Here is a 16625-nt window from a genome sequence, read left to right as displayed (position 1 = left end):
AGGAAGCTGCCTTATTAGACAGACCCATAGGACAAGGAACTAAGTAAGGGCAGCTTGTGGCCAACAGTCAGTGAAGAACTGAGGACCTTAGTCCATCAGCCAGTGAGAAACCGCTTCCTGCCAACGATTATGGGAATTTGAAATCAAATCCTTGCCCAGCTGAGCCTTGCGATGATTATAGCTAAGCAATACCTTGCTTGAGAGACCTTGAAGTCAAGGACTTAGCTGTGTCATGCCCAGATTCCTGCCCCACAGAAACTGAGATGATGAGTGTATGTTGTCTGTTTTAAGTTATGTTTTGTGGCAATTTCTTAGGCAGCAATCAATAACAAAAACAGCTCTTTGGGACTTAGAAACCAAAGGGGACATTTGGGGTTAAGTGTTTGCATAGGATCTGGAACATAGACCTCATCCTGTGAAGGTTGGCTATCATCATACTCACCAATATTGTTACTGTCATTGATGCTGTAATTCCAAAGAGCTGCGAAAGACCCAGGATTTCCAACTCGAAGGTCTGCGGTAGGAGTTGGGTCCCAAGAGCAGACAAATGTTAGTTTAGAGCCCCAGAGTGAATCTTACAGAGTAGAGTTAGGAGAGTAGCACTCTTGATGGGGACTGCCCACCCACAGGGCTGGGCTTCTTTGTTTTAAACCCCAACTGGAAGATGAATAAGACTGGGCGTTATGACAGGCCAGGTCTAGTTCCTGTGATCACACCAGTATTTGAGCAAGTAAGTATCTCTGTTCTTTCCCCCTCCAGTTCCAGTGAAGGATAACTAATACTCTACAATTTGTCAGATGGGTTCTCCCCTCCACTACACTTTAAGGAGGTCATTACCTGTCATTCCAGAGCAGTACTTTTTTTTTTAGCAGTGGCATTTTTAAAAAATTTGTTTTGGTGAGAAATTGGGTAGGAAAGAGCAAGATCCAGGAGCTAGCAGGAGGATGAAAGGACTTCGTTACTTTATACAAAATAAAGAGCAGGATCTTGAGCTCAGAAAAGTTGAGGAGCTTATCTAGGGTGAAGTGGGGCATCAAGGAGAAAGTACAAAAGGATCTGTAGTTTATGAAGAAAGTAGATGAGAAAGGGGGAAAAATCGATATGGAAATAATGAAATGCTGCTGGGAACCACATAACTCCCTCCTGACAGTTGAAACATCCTCTTGAAAGACTAATGTTGAAGTTACATTTGTCTGTGTTGTTTATTATTATCGAGTATATAAGTTATTAAATAATTATGTATATTTTTTGTTGTGACTCTGCTTCAGTCCTAAAGCACATGCATTACTGCTCCCTGAGCATGATTCCTCTTTGAGGCCTCAAAAATGGTGATAGTGACATAGCACAGACATGGAGAGAAGGCACCGGGGTCTTCATCAGTCTGGAAGGGGCAGGACCCCAAGCAGAAGGGCAGTTGTAATAACAGAAGAGAAAAGCAGGCCACATTCTCAGGGTTGGGGAAAAATGAAAAGAATCCAACAAAGAGCCAGTCCCACACCAAAACATCACCTTAAAGAGTCTGTTTCAGGAGATCTATGAGCCTTTGGCTGGCGGAGGATGAAAGGACTTATGTTCTTATGCTCTGCCTACCTTCTTGGTCTGCCTTGAACCACCCGCACTCCGGCCAATGTTTCTGTTCTTGTCCACCTCACCACTCCCAGCGCTGAGTGTGAGAATGAGGGGCCAATAATAATAAAAGGTGGAGAAACTGACAGATTTCTGAGTCACCTAAGTTCATACAGCGAGCTCAGGATAAGAAAAAGAATGTTCCAGAGGAGTAAGGACAGAGGCCCTCCTTTGATAGAGAAATGGTCTGGGACCCAGTAGAAGCCAAGCCATAGTCGTCCTGGCCCAACACCCCATCAAGAGATCCATCTAGGAAATGTCTTGCTTTTAAACCAGTTTATTTATTCGTTATTATAATTCCTAAAAATTCACCCATCAGCAAAAGTGCCTGACTTGGCAATAGGCAGTAATATGTTATCTGACTGACAGCCAAACTGTCTTAAAAAACATAATCACTCTTTCAACACTGTTCCTTTGAGCATGACTGACCCATGAGCGCTGCTGAACATTGAGTGCAGCCTAGTTCCAAGCACTGTTTTGCCCTCCACGTCAGAGCCCCCCTAAACCTCCCCCTTCTTTCAGATTGTCCTGTGCGATACGTAAAGCCTTGGAGCTTCTCACTGCACCCCAGCCTTTGTTTACTGGACACATGGGCCAGTACCCTTCTCTTGAAAACAGAAAAATCGTATTGCTTTGGAGGAGAAGCCAACAGGGACTTTGGAAGGAAGCTAATGGTGTGTAGAAGCTATTGCATAGGAGGGGTCAAGAGTTGAGGGAGTGCGGCCAGATTCCAGAAGGTCACCTGGGTTTAGGAAGTGAAGCCTTGTGGGAGGTGGAGAAGGTGAGCTTGTGTGCGTAGCCAGCCATGTCACCCGGGTCGACTTTCATGGTGGTGATTACTGAGTGATTTCTGGATTAGCCTTTCACACATGTGGGTTCACTGAGCACTGGTCACTTCCTTCACCTTCTTGTTTTCTTTGCTTTTGAACCTCCCCCCACCACCTCTCTTTTCCCCCTCCCTCACTCAGGAAGATTTACATGAAAGCATTTTTAGCTTGGCAGAGAATAAACAGCTTCTCAAGAAATGTGCACCACATGGTAATGTGATATCAGACCAGCACACAAGGCTCATTCTCACCTTGGAATGAACCTAGTGAGTCTCTAGGCAAGAGTCAGGACTAGTGAGTCTCAAGCAAGGCCAGGACTGGTGAGGGCTGTGAGGGACTCCCTCAGATCACAAGACATATGCGGTATCAAAACAGTAATGATATCTCAATGTGGTTTTAATTTGAATCTCCCTGATGGCTAGTGATGATGAACGTTTTTTCATGTGTCTGATAGCCATTTGTATGTCTTCATTGGAGAAGTGTCTGTTCATATATTCTGCCCATTTTTTGATATGATTATCTGTTTTGTGTGTGTTGAGTTTGAGGAGTTCTTATAGATCCTGGATATCAACCTTTTGTCTGTACTGTCATTTGCAAATATCTTCTCCCATTCCGTGGGTTGCCTCTTTGTTTTCTTGACTGTTTCCTTTGCTGTGCAGAAGCTTTTGATTTTGATGAAGTCCCAAAAGTTCATTCTCACTTTTGTTTCCTTTGCCTTTGGAGACATATCTTGAAAGAAAGTTGCTGTGGCTGATATTGAAGAGATTACTGCCTATGTTCTCCTCTAGGATTCTGATGGATTCCTGTCTCACGTTGAGGTCTTTTATCCATTTTGAGTTTATCTTTGTGTACGGTGTAAGAGAATGGTCGAGTTTCATTCTTCTACATATAGCTGTCCAGTTTTCCCAGCACCATTTATTGAAGAGACTTTTTTCCACTGTATATTTTTTCCTGTTTTGTCGAAGATTATTTGCCCATAGTTGAGCATCCATATCTGGGCTCTCTACTCTGTTCCACTGGTCTATGTGTCTGTTTTTATGCCAGTACTATGCTGTCTTGGTGATCACAGCTTTGTAGTAAAGCTTGAAATCAGGTAGCGTGATGCCCCCAGTTTTATTTTTGTTTTTCAATATTTCCTTAGTGATTCGGGGTCTCTTCTGATTCCATACAAATTTTTGGATTATTTGCTCCAGCTCTTTGAAGAATACCAGTGGAATTTTGATCAGAATGGCATTAAAAGTATAGATTGCTCTAGGCAGTATAGACATTTTAACAATGTTTATTCTTCTGATCCAAGAGCATGGAATGGTCTCCATCTTTTTGTGTCTTCTTCAATTTCTTTCATGAGTATTCTTTAGTTCCTCCAATACAGATCCTTTACCTCTTTGGTTAGGTTTATTCCCAGGTATCTTATGGTTTTTGGTGCTGTAGTAAATGGAATCGATTCTCTAATTTCCCTTTCTGTTCTACCCCAAAGACACAGATGTAGTGAAAAGAAGGGCCATCTGTACCCCAATGTTTATAGCAGCAATGGCCATGGTTGCCAAACTGTGGAAAGAACCAAGATGCCCTTCAACGGACGAATGATAAGGAAGATGGGGTCCATATACACTATGGAGTATTATGCCTCCATCAGAAAGGACGAATACCCAACTTTTGTAGCAACATGGACGGGACTGGAAGAGATTATGTTGAGTGAAATAAGTCAAGCAGAGAGAGTCAATTATCATATGGTTTCATTTATTTGTGGAGCATAACAAATAGCATGGAGGACATGGGGAGTTAAAGAGGAGAAGGGAGTTGGGGGAAATTGGAAGGGGAGGTGAACCATGAGAGACTATGGACTCTGAAAAACAATCTGAGGGCTATGAAGTGGTGGGGGGGTAGGAGGTTGGGGTACCAGGTGGTGGGTATTATAGAGGGCATGGATTGCATGGAGCACTGGGTGTGGTGAAAAAATAATGAATACTGTTATGCTGAAAATAAATAAAAAATAAATTTTAAAAAAGTTAAAAAAAACTTTAGAAAGGAAAATAAATCACATCCAATCATTCTCACAGAGAAAAAAACAGTAATGAGATAATCGTTATTTTTAAACAATGTTTTTTAAAAAAATCATACTGACCACCTGTTTCTGCAGGTGAAGTTTTAGTGAGGAAATTGAGTCATGTCTGTGGACCATACAAGAAGATAAATCCTTAAGACAAAGCTTAAGCCACAGAGCATCCAGAAAAGACTTAATTTCTTTGCAGATCTGTGGAAAACTGAAAAGAGGCTGTAGCCTCTTTGAATCAGAACAGAAGCTTAAGGTAGAAGTGGATGACTTGCTCTGACTCTGCTTGGCATGGTGGTCAATAACTTGTAAATATGATACAGGTTCTGTGTCCCACCTCGTGAAGTTCTCCTTAATATTGAACTTCTCTTGGGAACCATGACAACCCAGCAGCAATGAGCATCTGCGGCACTCAGATTATTGTCTCTATCTACCATCCCACCGAAAAAGCCAAACATCTTTATAGAAGTGGCTGGATTCCAGGGCTCAGGCAGAAGACCCAGGAGATGGAATGTTGAATGGGAAAGCAAGGAAGTGAGTGAACACTTCAGAAGTTATGCCTAAGAGGTATAAGAGGCACCTTAAAAGAGTCTCCACTAGCTCAGGTTTTCTGATCCTCAGCAATATTCATATTTTGACCCAAATAATCCTGTGCAGTAGGGAATCTTTCCTGTACACATGCTGTGTTTAATATCAATCCTGGCCTCTGTCTACCCACTAGATACCCAGTCCTGGAAATCAAGAATATCTACAGGCATTGCTAAATGTCTCCTTGGGGGTCAAAAATACCCTTGGTTGAGGATCAGTGCACCAGTCCAAGATGTGACAATCCAAGCACCAGAATTTCAGAAACTGAAATGAATTGGAACAAATAAAATACATAAAAATCTACAAGTTCATTATATTTCTTCAGCACTAATCAACAGTCATCTCTGTTTTTTTTAAATTTATTTTTTATTTTCAGCATAACAGTATTCATTATTTTTGCATCTCTGGTTTTTTTAATGTCCTTCTGTCTATTCCCTTTGTTCCTTCTTTTTTTTTTTATTTTCAGCATAACAGTATTCATTTTTTTTGCACCACACTCAGTGCTCCATGCAATCCGTGCCCTCTCTAATACCCACCATCTGGTTCCCCCAACGTCCCACCCCCTGCCACTTCAAACCCTTCAGATCCCTTTGTTCCTTCTTTTATCAACTCTTTAAACGGATGTGGGAGCTTTTGGAAATTTCTTTATCTCCGCACTGTGTTCTGGAAGAGTCCCTTCTTAGCCAAATGTTCCAACTCGTTAGTTTAATATTCACCTGTGCCCATTTGGTTATTCGGATCAACTTTTAAGGAATGGTGATTATATTTTTAATGATCTAGAAGTCTGTGTGTTTCTTTCACATGGCTGCTTCTGCATTTTATGGCTGCAGTACTCATCCCAGCAAATGAACGTTCTGGTGATAGGAGCCAACTTTCAGGGTGTGCAGATAGATGATTTTGGTTTGGGAGGTTTCTCTCCCCAGCATATGAGGTCTGGGAACCTCTCATATCAGAAGTGTCTCATGCTCTCTTTTTCTTGTCACCTCTTCCTACCGTGATTCCTGCTGTCGTACGGATAGAGTTAGTAAGTTCTGCTCTACTTCTCTGTCCAGAGTCAGTCCTTCTGATAGGACAACCCTCTGGTTCACTGTCTAAAGCAGTTATGAGGCTTTAACATGGAAGCAAACACCACTGTTTCCAGATATTCAGCAGATGAGGGACATGGGCAGATTGTGACAGGCCCAGGGTTCATAATGCAATCTTTTAATTTATTGACCAGATAATGATTGGCAGGGCCCCTCCCTATACTGTACCACTTAACCCTGAGCTTGAAGTTCCTCTAGTTAGTGGACTGATAGCTCTTACTTTGCAGTACCCTTTTCCTGGACTTTTTTTTTAAAAAAAAGCTTTACTGCTCTGTCCATCAAGTTCTCTTTGTTCTGTTTTCTAGGAAATCATCAAATTATCCAATCTTCAATTGTAACTTTTCTTGTTTGGCATTTCAGTGGAATTTGGGGAGGGAGGAAAAGTAGACAGGTGTGCTCAGTCTGCCAATCTGATCCAAATGTCTTCTAAGTGTATAAGAACATAAGTGGATATTATTTATAAAATTAAGATCAGACCATCTATGTAATTTTGTTTTTTACTGTTTTCACTAGAACAACATATGTTTTTGGAAACATTATTTTTCATGGTTGCACGTTTCCGTTTTGTTTTTTTTAAAGACTTTATTTATTTAGACGGAGTGCGTGTATGCAAGCAGGAAGAAGGGCAGAGAAAGAAGGAGAGAGACAATCTCAAGCAGACTCCACACTGAGCGTGGAGCCTGACACAGGGCTCAAACCCACGACCTTGAGATCATGAACTGAGACAAAACCAAGAGTTGGATGCTTACCTGACTGAGCACCCAGGCGCGCCATCATGAGGGCATGTTTGAATGAGCCTTCGTAGTTCATCAGGCTGGAGTGTAATTACTGGTTTTCTGTATTTCCTCAGCACTGAATAATAAGGTCCTTAAAGACAGAGAAAAATGTCATCCTGAAGACTAACTGAAATTTCTTCCCCACGTAGCTCTGAGTGCTCCTTACTCAATCTGATTTTTTTTTCTTTTCCAGTTGAATAGGTCAGAACCAAAGCAGAGACTTAGGATTAGAGATGAAGTGAGACCAAGAAAGAAGGTTCTCTGGGGAGAGGATAAGACTAATATAGGCATTCCTGTCTTCTGACTTGATTTCCCCTCTCCTACTTTTTGGTGCTATTTGCAGAAGTGGATCCTTAGTTGGGTTGGGAACCATGATGTTCGGAGTTTCCTTCCTCTTATTAAAGCCCTCGAAATAGGAACCTATCTTTGGGATACAATGTTTCTTGCAGCACATATCAAAATATGTATAAAGTATTTCAGAGGGGATGTGTTTCTACATTACAGGTGTATTAACAAGTCTAAACATGATGCTCATCTACCCACGTTGCTATTTACTGCCCCAGAAGGATGAGTCATTCTCTGTTTACACTGAGGGACTGAAGTGACATCAGCTCACAGCCAGGAGTTGTAAAAATGCCATGACAGTAACTGTAAGTTCTTGGGGGATGGTGACATGCAGAGTGTTACCTTTATTTATGTGTATTGGGATGCAGAGTACTTAAGCGAGTGTTGCAAATCGAGACAAAAAGGCAAAGGGCAACACCGTACTCACAGAAAAGATTTTATCATTGAACCCAGGATAATTTTTCAAATTTTATAAATATAACTGAGACTGTCACAAGCAGATGATTCCTTTTTTTCTCCCCACAAAAACTGAAAAACAAGTGCAGGGTCTAATTTTTTTTTCTCTTCCTCTTTTTTAATACATTATTTAAGATGAGTCACTGGTGTCTAGTACAGAGGGAAAAATGAATAATTCATTAAAAACTCCTATTTTTCAACAAGAAACTGAGATTTAGCCACAAATTACTATCTGAACACGTATAGTAGCCACACATTTCAAAAAAAAAAAAATCAATAAGGGCCCAAATTTGTTTATTTTTTGAAAGATAAGTGAAAGAAGGATGGAAGGGGTATCTTGCCTCTGATCCTTAGGTAGGGAATAACAGCTTCAATGGAAGGAAATAAGTGCAGTTTTAGCAAATTTCTCACTTTTTACGTGGCTGGATGTGAAACATAGCTAAAACAACTGTAATTGTCATGTATTGAGTTCCACCACGTGCCAGTTACCATTCATTTACTATCTTTAATTCTCACAACAACTTGCAAGATAAATATAAGTTCCGGCTGGGGTTGCAGGAGGCCGATGGCTCAGAGGATCAGCGACCAAGGTCATTTAGAGCCCGTCTGCCAACCAACAGCTCGCTGGATGCATATCCTGCAGTCTTCATCTTACCTTACCATGCCTCCCTCGACAGCTGACTTTAAGGCTGGGAATTTTACTTGGTTAGGTTACAGTTGATAAAATTATGAACTGCTGTTTCTAATGGATTTTTTAAAAAGATTTTATTTATTATTTGACAGGGAGAGAGATCACAAGTAGGCAGAGAGGCAGGCAGAGAGAGAGGAGGAAGCAGGCTCCCTCTCCCTGCTGAGCAGAGAGCTCGATGCGGGACTCGATCCCAAGACCCTGAGATCCTGACCTGAGCCAAAGGCAGAGGCTTTAACCCACTGAGCCACCCAGGGGCCCCTCTAATGGATTTAAAAAAAAATTTTTTTTAAGATTTTATTTATTTATTTGACAGACAGAGATCACAAGTAGGCAGAGAGACAAGCAGAGAGAGAGAGGAGGAAGCAGACTCCCTGCAGAGCAGAGAGCCCAACATGGGGCTCAAACCTAGGACCCTGGGGATCATGACCTGAGGGCAGAGGTTTTTAACCCACTGAGCCACCCAGGTGCCCCACCTCTAATGGGTTTTTTAAACAATTATAGACTTGCAGTATTTACTGATCACCTCCCATTTGTAAGTATATCCCTCACAATGGGCTAGGCTTTGCTTCATAGCAAACAACCCTAGATGTCAATGAGCATGAATAACAAACATTTAGGTCTTGTTCACTCAACATGTCCATCATGGATCAGCTGCGGGTCTGCTATAAGTTGACATTATCCCAGCTGAGGGAGGAGCTGTTCTCTAGAACATTAACAGTCACAACAGCCAGGAGAAAAGATAAAGCTGAAAGGTCTTGCATTGGTGATTAGAATTTTGGCTCAAGATGTCATACACCACTTTACATACTACTCTTTGGTGACAATGGACCACACGTCCTTAACCAACCATTAGGGTCCAAGAAGGGCAAACCTACTAGGCCCAGAAGACCCTAATAGTCAGAACTATTTGGTGAGCAGCACTAACTCTATCAGCAGGTAAGCAGCCAGGTGTTGGGAGGAGCACAAAGAATAAGACATGGTCTGTGCTCTTAGAAAGCTTACCTCCGAGTCAGGAAAAAAGCTACCTTAATGCAAAGAAGAGTAAGTACCAAACTAGGATAAGCATCATGGGAAAGGAATACAGAAGAAAGAGTTCGTTTTTAATTGATTTCATTTCACTGTTAATTTTAAGTGGCAAGAAGCCTCTGCAGAGCTTTAAAAGCTTGCAGAGTTTCAACCATGGAAGGATATTTTAGGGAGAAAGCTCTTCCAGCTAAGGGAACTGTGTGAAAGGAGTTGGCACGTTCAAGCAAAGATGGGTGTAGGGGTGGGAAGGAGAGGCCGGTGGGTAAGACAATCCGTGAAATCAGGGACAGGAAAAGCCACTTGGAAGCAGATCGTGGAAGTGTCTGCACCACGTAAGGAAACGGTGCCTTTATCCTGACGTTGCTATATTTAATCAGCCGCTATCTCAGAGACTCTCCGATGAATCAGCGTTGTCTCCAGTGAACTGCCGTCTTGACATATTCACCATTCCTCGCAGGGTACGTCTCGTGTCACTTAGGGTAAAATGACAGCATTCTCAGAGCAGAATGCCTGGTACGCACCAGTGATCGATGAAGATGGAGGAATGAATGAGTAGGAAGAAATTCGAGAAAGGCGTCATGCATTAGTCCTTTGACACTCAAATTCCGAGTATCCACACTATTTTTTGAAGTTGGCTCCATGCCTAGTGTAGAGCCCCAGGCGGGGCTTGAACTCACGACCCTGAGATCAAGACCCCAGCTGAGATCAAGAGTCAGAAGCTCGGGGCCCCTGGGTGGCTCAGTGGGTTAAGCCGCTGCCTTCGGCTCAGGTCATGATCCCGGGGTCCTGGGATCGAGTCCCACATGGGGCTCTCTGCTCAGCGGGGGCCCTGCTTCCCTCTCTCTCTCTGCCTGCCTCTCTGTCTACTTGTGATCTCTGTCTGTCAAATAAACAAAATCTTTAAAAAAAAAAAAAAAAAGAGTCAGAAGCTCAACCTACAGAGCCACCCGGGTGCCCCAGCGTGTTTTGTTTTGTTTTTTTTTAAACAAAGAACGAAAACCCCAGAAGAGAGCCGCTCGTTTGCAGCCTCAGTAACGTTTCATACAATTCTACATGTTTAATGCCTTCTCTGTCTTCCTTTCTTCAGCCTTTGCTGCATTAATTGTTTTAACGTTTCATTTTAGGTTTGATCTTCCAATGCTTTAACCAAATCTGTCTTTTCTCTGCAATTTTTTTCTAGGCCCTCTCGTGGGTCTCAGGATCTCAGAGCCTCCAATCCTGGACAGAAGTCACTAAATGAGAGTTTGTCCCAACCCTTCAGATCTGCAGGGGCCTCGGGGATAGGGTTACACATAGTGCCTGTAGGTAGGAGTTCTCGAGTCTACAAGCCTCCGTCGACTCGGTAAAAGGAGCTATACTAGAAAACAAACAAAATTCAAAAAGCAAACAAAACCCCCAGTCCTGTCTAGGGGTATTAAAGAATACAGAACTTTCCAGCAGTCGAGGGATATTGTCAGCCCTGGACTAGGGTTTTACACCTCATGGAAACAGAACAGGGTGTCCGGAAGGAATGATATTAATGGCTTGACTTTGCCAAGCTGGGAGTTCGCAGTGTTTACCCTAAAACTCTGCTCTCCTTCCTTGTGCGGGAAATAAAAGGAGGCTCTTTTGGGTCGGTTAAGCAAAACCTTGCAAAGCATGCACGGCAGTTGGGGGTCCGTGACCGATGAACAAGTGGGAGAAGGAATGGACGGAGAGCAGGACAGTATGGTAGACCCCGTGAGTCCTAGTGCTCTCAGCCGGTGCTTCTCAAACGGCAGCGCCGCACGAGCCACCTGCGAATCTGGAGACCGTGCAGCTTCTGATTCGGCAGGTGCGGGGAAGGTTCACAATCTGGAAGCTCTGAGAGCTCCCACCCAGGTGATGCCAATGTTGCTGATCCCTCCCTGAACCACACTTCAGCAAGCCGTCTGGGTAACTGCTTCACGTAGCTGCTTCCTTGTAGCGCCCTAAAAGTCAGGTGTTTCCCCCCCACGGTGTTTGGGACCAGTAATCCCCCTGCGGCCTCGTGGGATGAGCGTGGATTTGTTCATCAGCCTAAGCGCACCGTGGTAATTGTACCCCCTAAGCCAGTGATTGGCTTGGGGCGAGTCATGTGAACCGTCCGGGTCAACAAGATAAAAGGGAAGGCGGGGAGGGGGAGGAGAGGGAGGCATGGTTTTTGCCTGGTAAAGCAGCCTAAGGGGGGAATTTGTCCCTTCGTGGCTCCAGAGTTTACCTGCTAAGGATGGTATTCTGGGAGCTTCTAGATTTCTCATAGAAGCGTAACAGGGGATCTCCCTGGCCCCTTCCACCTCCCTCTCTGCTGGGTCCTCTCTTTGTCTAGGCACCACCTAGTCTAGTAGAGTCTTGAACGGAAGAATCTGGCCGGGCTCTATTCGGGACCCTCCGGTCTTCTTCTTCGCCCTTCTCCTAAATAGAGTTTTCACACTGTAGGATAGTAACTCCCTGTCAGGTCATTCAATCAACCCAGAAGGCTGTGACCCACGTCGGGAGAAAGAACAGAGTATCACCGCACATCACATGTGGCAGAGGTAAGAATTAGGGGGATTGTCATTTGTGGTGCATGAGTGATAGAAAATGTATTTCTTATTGGAGGTCCTCATCAGGAGAGTCGGAGAACCACAGGTTTCTGGGCTCTCATATGTTGCTATGATTCTCAAGCTTCTCTCCCTCTGTTTCAACCTGCGTATCTCTGCCAGATCGAAACCTCTACCTTCCCCCGACTACCCCACAGGTGCAGCCAGAAAGCTGGGCAGGCCACAGTCCTTGTGCTCACCCAACGCCCACTCCAAACCTCCTCCCCCTCCTCCTCCTTGCGTCAGGAAAGGGCACCCCCATCCACCCACCTCAAGGCAAAGGGAACCCTGGGAGTCATTCTTGGTCCTTTACAACCAACATACTCTGTCTCCACATTTTGTTTTTTTCACTCCTATGTCTCTTTCAAAGGTATCTTTCTCGATTCCCTGTTGGTGCTAGGGTTTTGATCAAAGCACTGTCCTCTCCCTACCTAACTCAGCCTTTCCACAACTCCTCTTGGCCCTATCTGCTTTCCAATCTGCTCTCAGGCTGCAGCCAGAAGGTCCTACTAACCGTGTCACTTCCTGTTAAACTGAAGGGTAAAGCCACCAATCAATAACCTGGCAGGGAAGGAACTCGGTAACAATCTCCTGACCATCTCCCCTGTGTGGTCCTCCTGCTTCCCAGTCGGGGCTGCCCTCAACCTTTCCTTTGTACCATATTGCCTCCTATTTGGGTCCCCTGGAAATGCTTTTCCTTGCAGGAACTCCCTTCTGACATTTCTTAATGCATCAAACCTTTCTTACTTGTTGAAGTCTCAGAAAGCTGGTAACTCCTTAGGAAGGCTGTCCTTGGCTCCTGGATGAGATTAAGTCTTTTCAGCATACAGTGCAGCATAACTGGAATTATTTACTGGTTCTAAGGTCTTCCCTCCGCGCCCCCAAGACAACAAGCTTCATTCAGGCAAGGCCCGCATCTGCTTTGTCTCTTTGCCCCCGAACCACAGTACCAAACCCAGGAGCTGGTATATGGCAGTAGTTTGTTTTTTAGATAGATAAAATAAGTGTTCATGAAGACATTTCTTTAACTATGAGGACCGCTTGCGATATTCCTTTTTTTTTTTTAAGAACAAGCGATTGTCTGCGAGTGAGATGTTACCCATTGAAATACTCTGGGAGGTTTGGACCTGTTTAATATTCCAAATAAGGGCTGGCCACCCAGGCTGCAGGTCCTGTGTCTCCCGGAAGCCTATATATTCACAGAGACTGTGATTCTGTTGCTCATCTTGACAGTAAGATCCTGGCTAATCAGGTTCCTACAGTGGTTCACTCTCCAGTTGGCCTGTCTGTGTATTAGTGAGAACTCACATTCCGAACTGTGACTTCGTGACACCAGGAATAGTGTGGTTCTCTCCCATTTACACTGCCGTCTGTCCTTTTTCCGTCACTTCTGCTCCCGTCAGTGCCAGGCCTGCTAACAAGTCAGGCCCCTGACTTCTGACAGCCGGGCTCCTTTGTCATGCCCTCCCAAACAGGATACCTCAGGATGTCCCCCAGGGGATGCTACCGTAATCACCTTAGCCTTTCTTTGAAGTTGAGAATTAAAATGCGTTTTCTCCAGTTGCTCTTAAGTAATATAGTTAAATATTACAATGTGGTTGACCCCTGCCTCCCCGTATCTCCCCTTTGACGTGATTTGGACTTGTGCTGACCGGCCTGCTGACCAGACAAACGTGGTCGAGCTGCGGAAGGAGGAACAGGTAAAGGGACATGTTATACTTTAATAAAGAAAAAAAAAATTGCATGTTCCCAAAAGGCTTGGGACAGGCCATGGAGGTTCACGTACTGCATCCTGCAGACATGACCAAGGCCAGACCTCCCGCAGGGCCCATCTTCTCTTGTGCTACAACCAGTGCAGTAGCCAGTTCGAGTCCGGACTCTGTCCTGTGCAGGTGAAGAGCTGCATGGCTGATTCTCTTGCCTGACGAGGCTGTCAGGGAGTCAGGAAGGGGTGAAGCCTGGCGTCCCCTCACTCCTCCCTGCCATGAGCCGAGACTTCAGTCCGCATCTCCAACACTTGAAGCCCCTGCCGGGCTCCACAAGGGCGAGCGCTGGTCACTGTGCTCCTATTCCATGCTGCTGGCGAGAGGTCCGTGCAAAACCAGCCCTCGGGCCTGCATGTGGCCGTGGGGAGGCCTCTGCTCTTGCAGCAAGTTCAAGTTGTATGGACTCTGAAAAACAATCAAGTTGTATTCAAATCAAGTTGCCAGCTATGTTTTCCTTGCTCTGTCCTTGGAAGTTTGGGGAAGGCACAAAGGCCTAAAGGGGCTGCTGTGTCCTCTCGGCTTCAGGGATGATCTGTGCCGTGGCTCCCGGGGAAGCTCCAGGGACTCCTCTTTCTCTCCCTCCCTCTCTCTCTTTTTTAAAATATTGGATTTCTTTGTCAGAGGGAGCACAAGCAGGGGGAGCAGGAGGCAGAGGGAGAAGCAGGCTCCCCACTGAGCAGAGAGCCTGACGTGGGACTCGATCCCGGGGCCCTGGGACCATGACCTGAGCGGAAGGCAGACACCCGACTGAGCCACACAGGCGCCCAGAAGTCCTTTTGCTCTTAATAAGAGCTTTGCTTCCGGGGGCTGTTTGCTTCCACTCAGTATTTCACATAGTCTCCTTGCTCTCCCTCTCTTTGCTTGGTCCTGACTCTGCCTGTCATTCGTCTCCTCCTTCATTCCAACTGAATATTTTTCGGTGAAATAAAGTGCTTCTCTGTCTCCACATGCGGCCTGGGTGAGTACCATGCTCTCTCCAGCAAAGGAGAGCGGACTTGGCCTATTTACCCTGGGGTCCCTGGCAACAGACTCGGAGATGGAGAGCTGCACAGAGCAGGCTTCGAAGGAGAACTTTCAAAGGACGTGCGGAAGGTGTCCTCAGGCAGGGGAGAAGCTGACCCACGCGGGGGCTGCCGCCCAGAGGCCTCCTTGGAGCCCGCAGGGAGCTCTGGCGCTGGATGGCCCTCAGAGGGGTCCCACATGGAGGCCGGGGCCCGGCTTTGGGAAGGGGATTATTCCCACCCTGGGAGATGGCTTCAGGGGAGAGGGGCCCTGGGGGCTGCTGGGAGCTGCCCATAGGGGGCCTTGCCAGCAGCTGGAGGGGGGTGCCCCAGCTGGGTCTCCGAGGCTCCCCCTGTCTGCTATGAGGCTCCTTCTGGTCTTAGGACACACGTCCTGGTTTTTCCCCTACAAAAAGTCAGGGGGAATAACTTCCACAAAGTAATCTAGATACTGGGCTTCTCTTGAAGAATGAGAACTCGCAGACCAGTCAGAGTCCAGTCCGGGAAAGGAAACCCCCACTGGGTGTTGCAACAGAGACGTTTAGTATCAGGGATCGGTGAGGCCGGTGTTGGCCAGGCTGACAGAGGATACAGGGATGGGGGGGTAGTGAGGGCAGGAAGGAGCCCCCATTCCTGGTGCTGGAGGAAGGAGGTTCCCAAAATCTAGAGGCTCCAAGAAGGGGGTCTGTGTGGGGCACCTGGGTGGCTCAGCGGGTTAAAGCCTCTGCCTTCAGCTCAGGTCATGGTCCCAGGGTCCTGGGATCGAGCCCCGCATCGGGATCTCTGCTCAGCGGGGAGCCTGCTTCCTCCTCTCTCTCTCTGCCTGCCTCTCTGACTACTTGTGATTTCTGTCTGTCAAATAAATAATAAAATCTTTAAAAAAAAAAAAAAGAATTATTAAAAAAAAAAAAAAAAAAGAAGGGGGTCTGTGGAGCCGGGCCCCTGAGAAAGCGAGCCCCGGCAGCTGCTGGTACTTTTGTGGGCGCAGCCGGGCTGGGTCTGGAGGGGAGGACAGCTGGGATCCGACGCCAGCTGCTGCTGCTGGGGCGAAGGGGACGGTGTGGTGAGGCTGCTGGCTCCAAGAAGCCAGAGGGAGGCCCCGAGACCCTTGTGCCCCCCTCCGGCCATTCCCGGCGCCCTCTGGTGACCCCTGCTGGCAGAACCTGGCAGGAAGGCCGAGGACAACGGACACCGGCCCAGTGCAGCTCTGCAGAAAGCAGAAAGCTAGACAAAATCTTAATAATGGGCCCATCTGGCATATGGCGTCCATGGTGGGGTTGAGTTTCCACCAAGGAGATGCACCTGAGCTGCCTTTTTAAAAAGGGACAGGTACCCACTCCCCTCAGCGGGCTTGATCCCCACCTGGCCAGTGTCTCGTTCCTTTACCTTCCCAGCCAGTTCCTGGTGGGCATTCATCTGCTACCCTTGTATGAAAATACTGCTCTCCACATACCCCCCACTCCCCACCCCACCACCCCAAAGACCCAGGCCCTTTTATGAGAAGGGATCCCAAAATGAGCATGAGATTTAATGCTGAAAACTTGATCTCCCTCCTGTCTCTCTCCTCTGTCTCCCTGCCCCTCCCCTGGCCTCTCTAGGTGAGAGAGATGTGAGGGCTTCCCATTCCTGATGTTTCTGGAACTTATATGCACCCCTCCTCACTGAGGTTTTAACCTACCCTTCGTGCTCCTGTTTGGTTCTCCTTGTCTTCATTCTCCTATGAGGAGGGGGCTGTGAAGGCCAGACCCCTTTCCACCCCAGGCAGCCCAGCAAGTGCTGTCTCCAGGGAACTTTGATTCCCTGGAG

Source organism: Neovison vison, chromosome 9, assembly GCF_020171115.1.
Source record: "Neovison vison isolate M4711 chromosome 9, ASM_NN_V1, whole genome shotgun sequence".
Lineage (NCBI taxonomy): Eukaryota > Metazoa > Chordata > Mammalia > Carnivora > Mustelidae > Neogale > Neogale vison.
Note: the sequence above shows the minus strand (reverse complement) of the source record.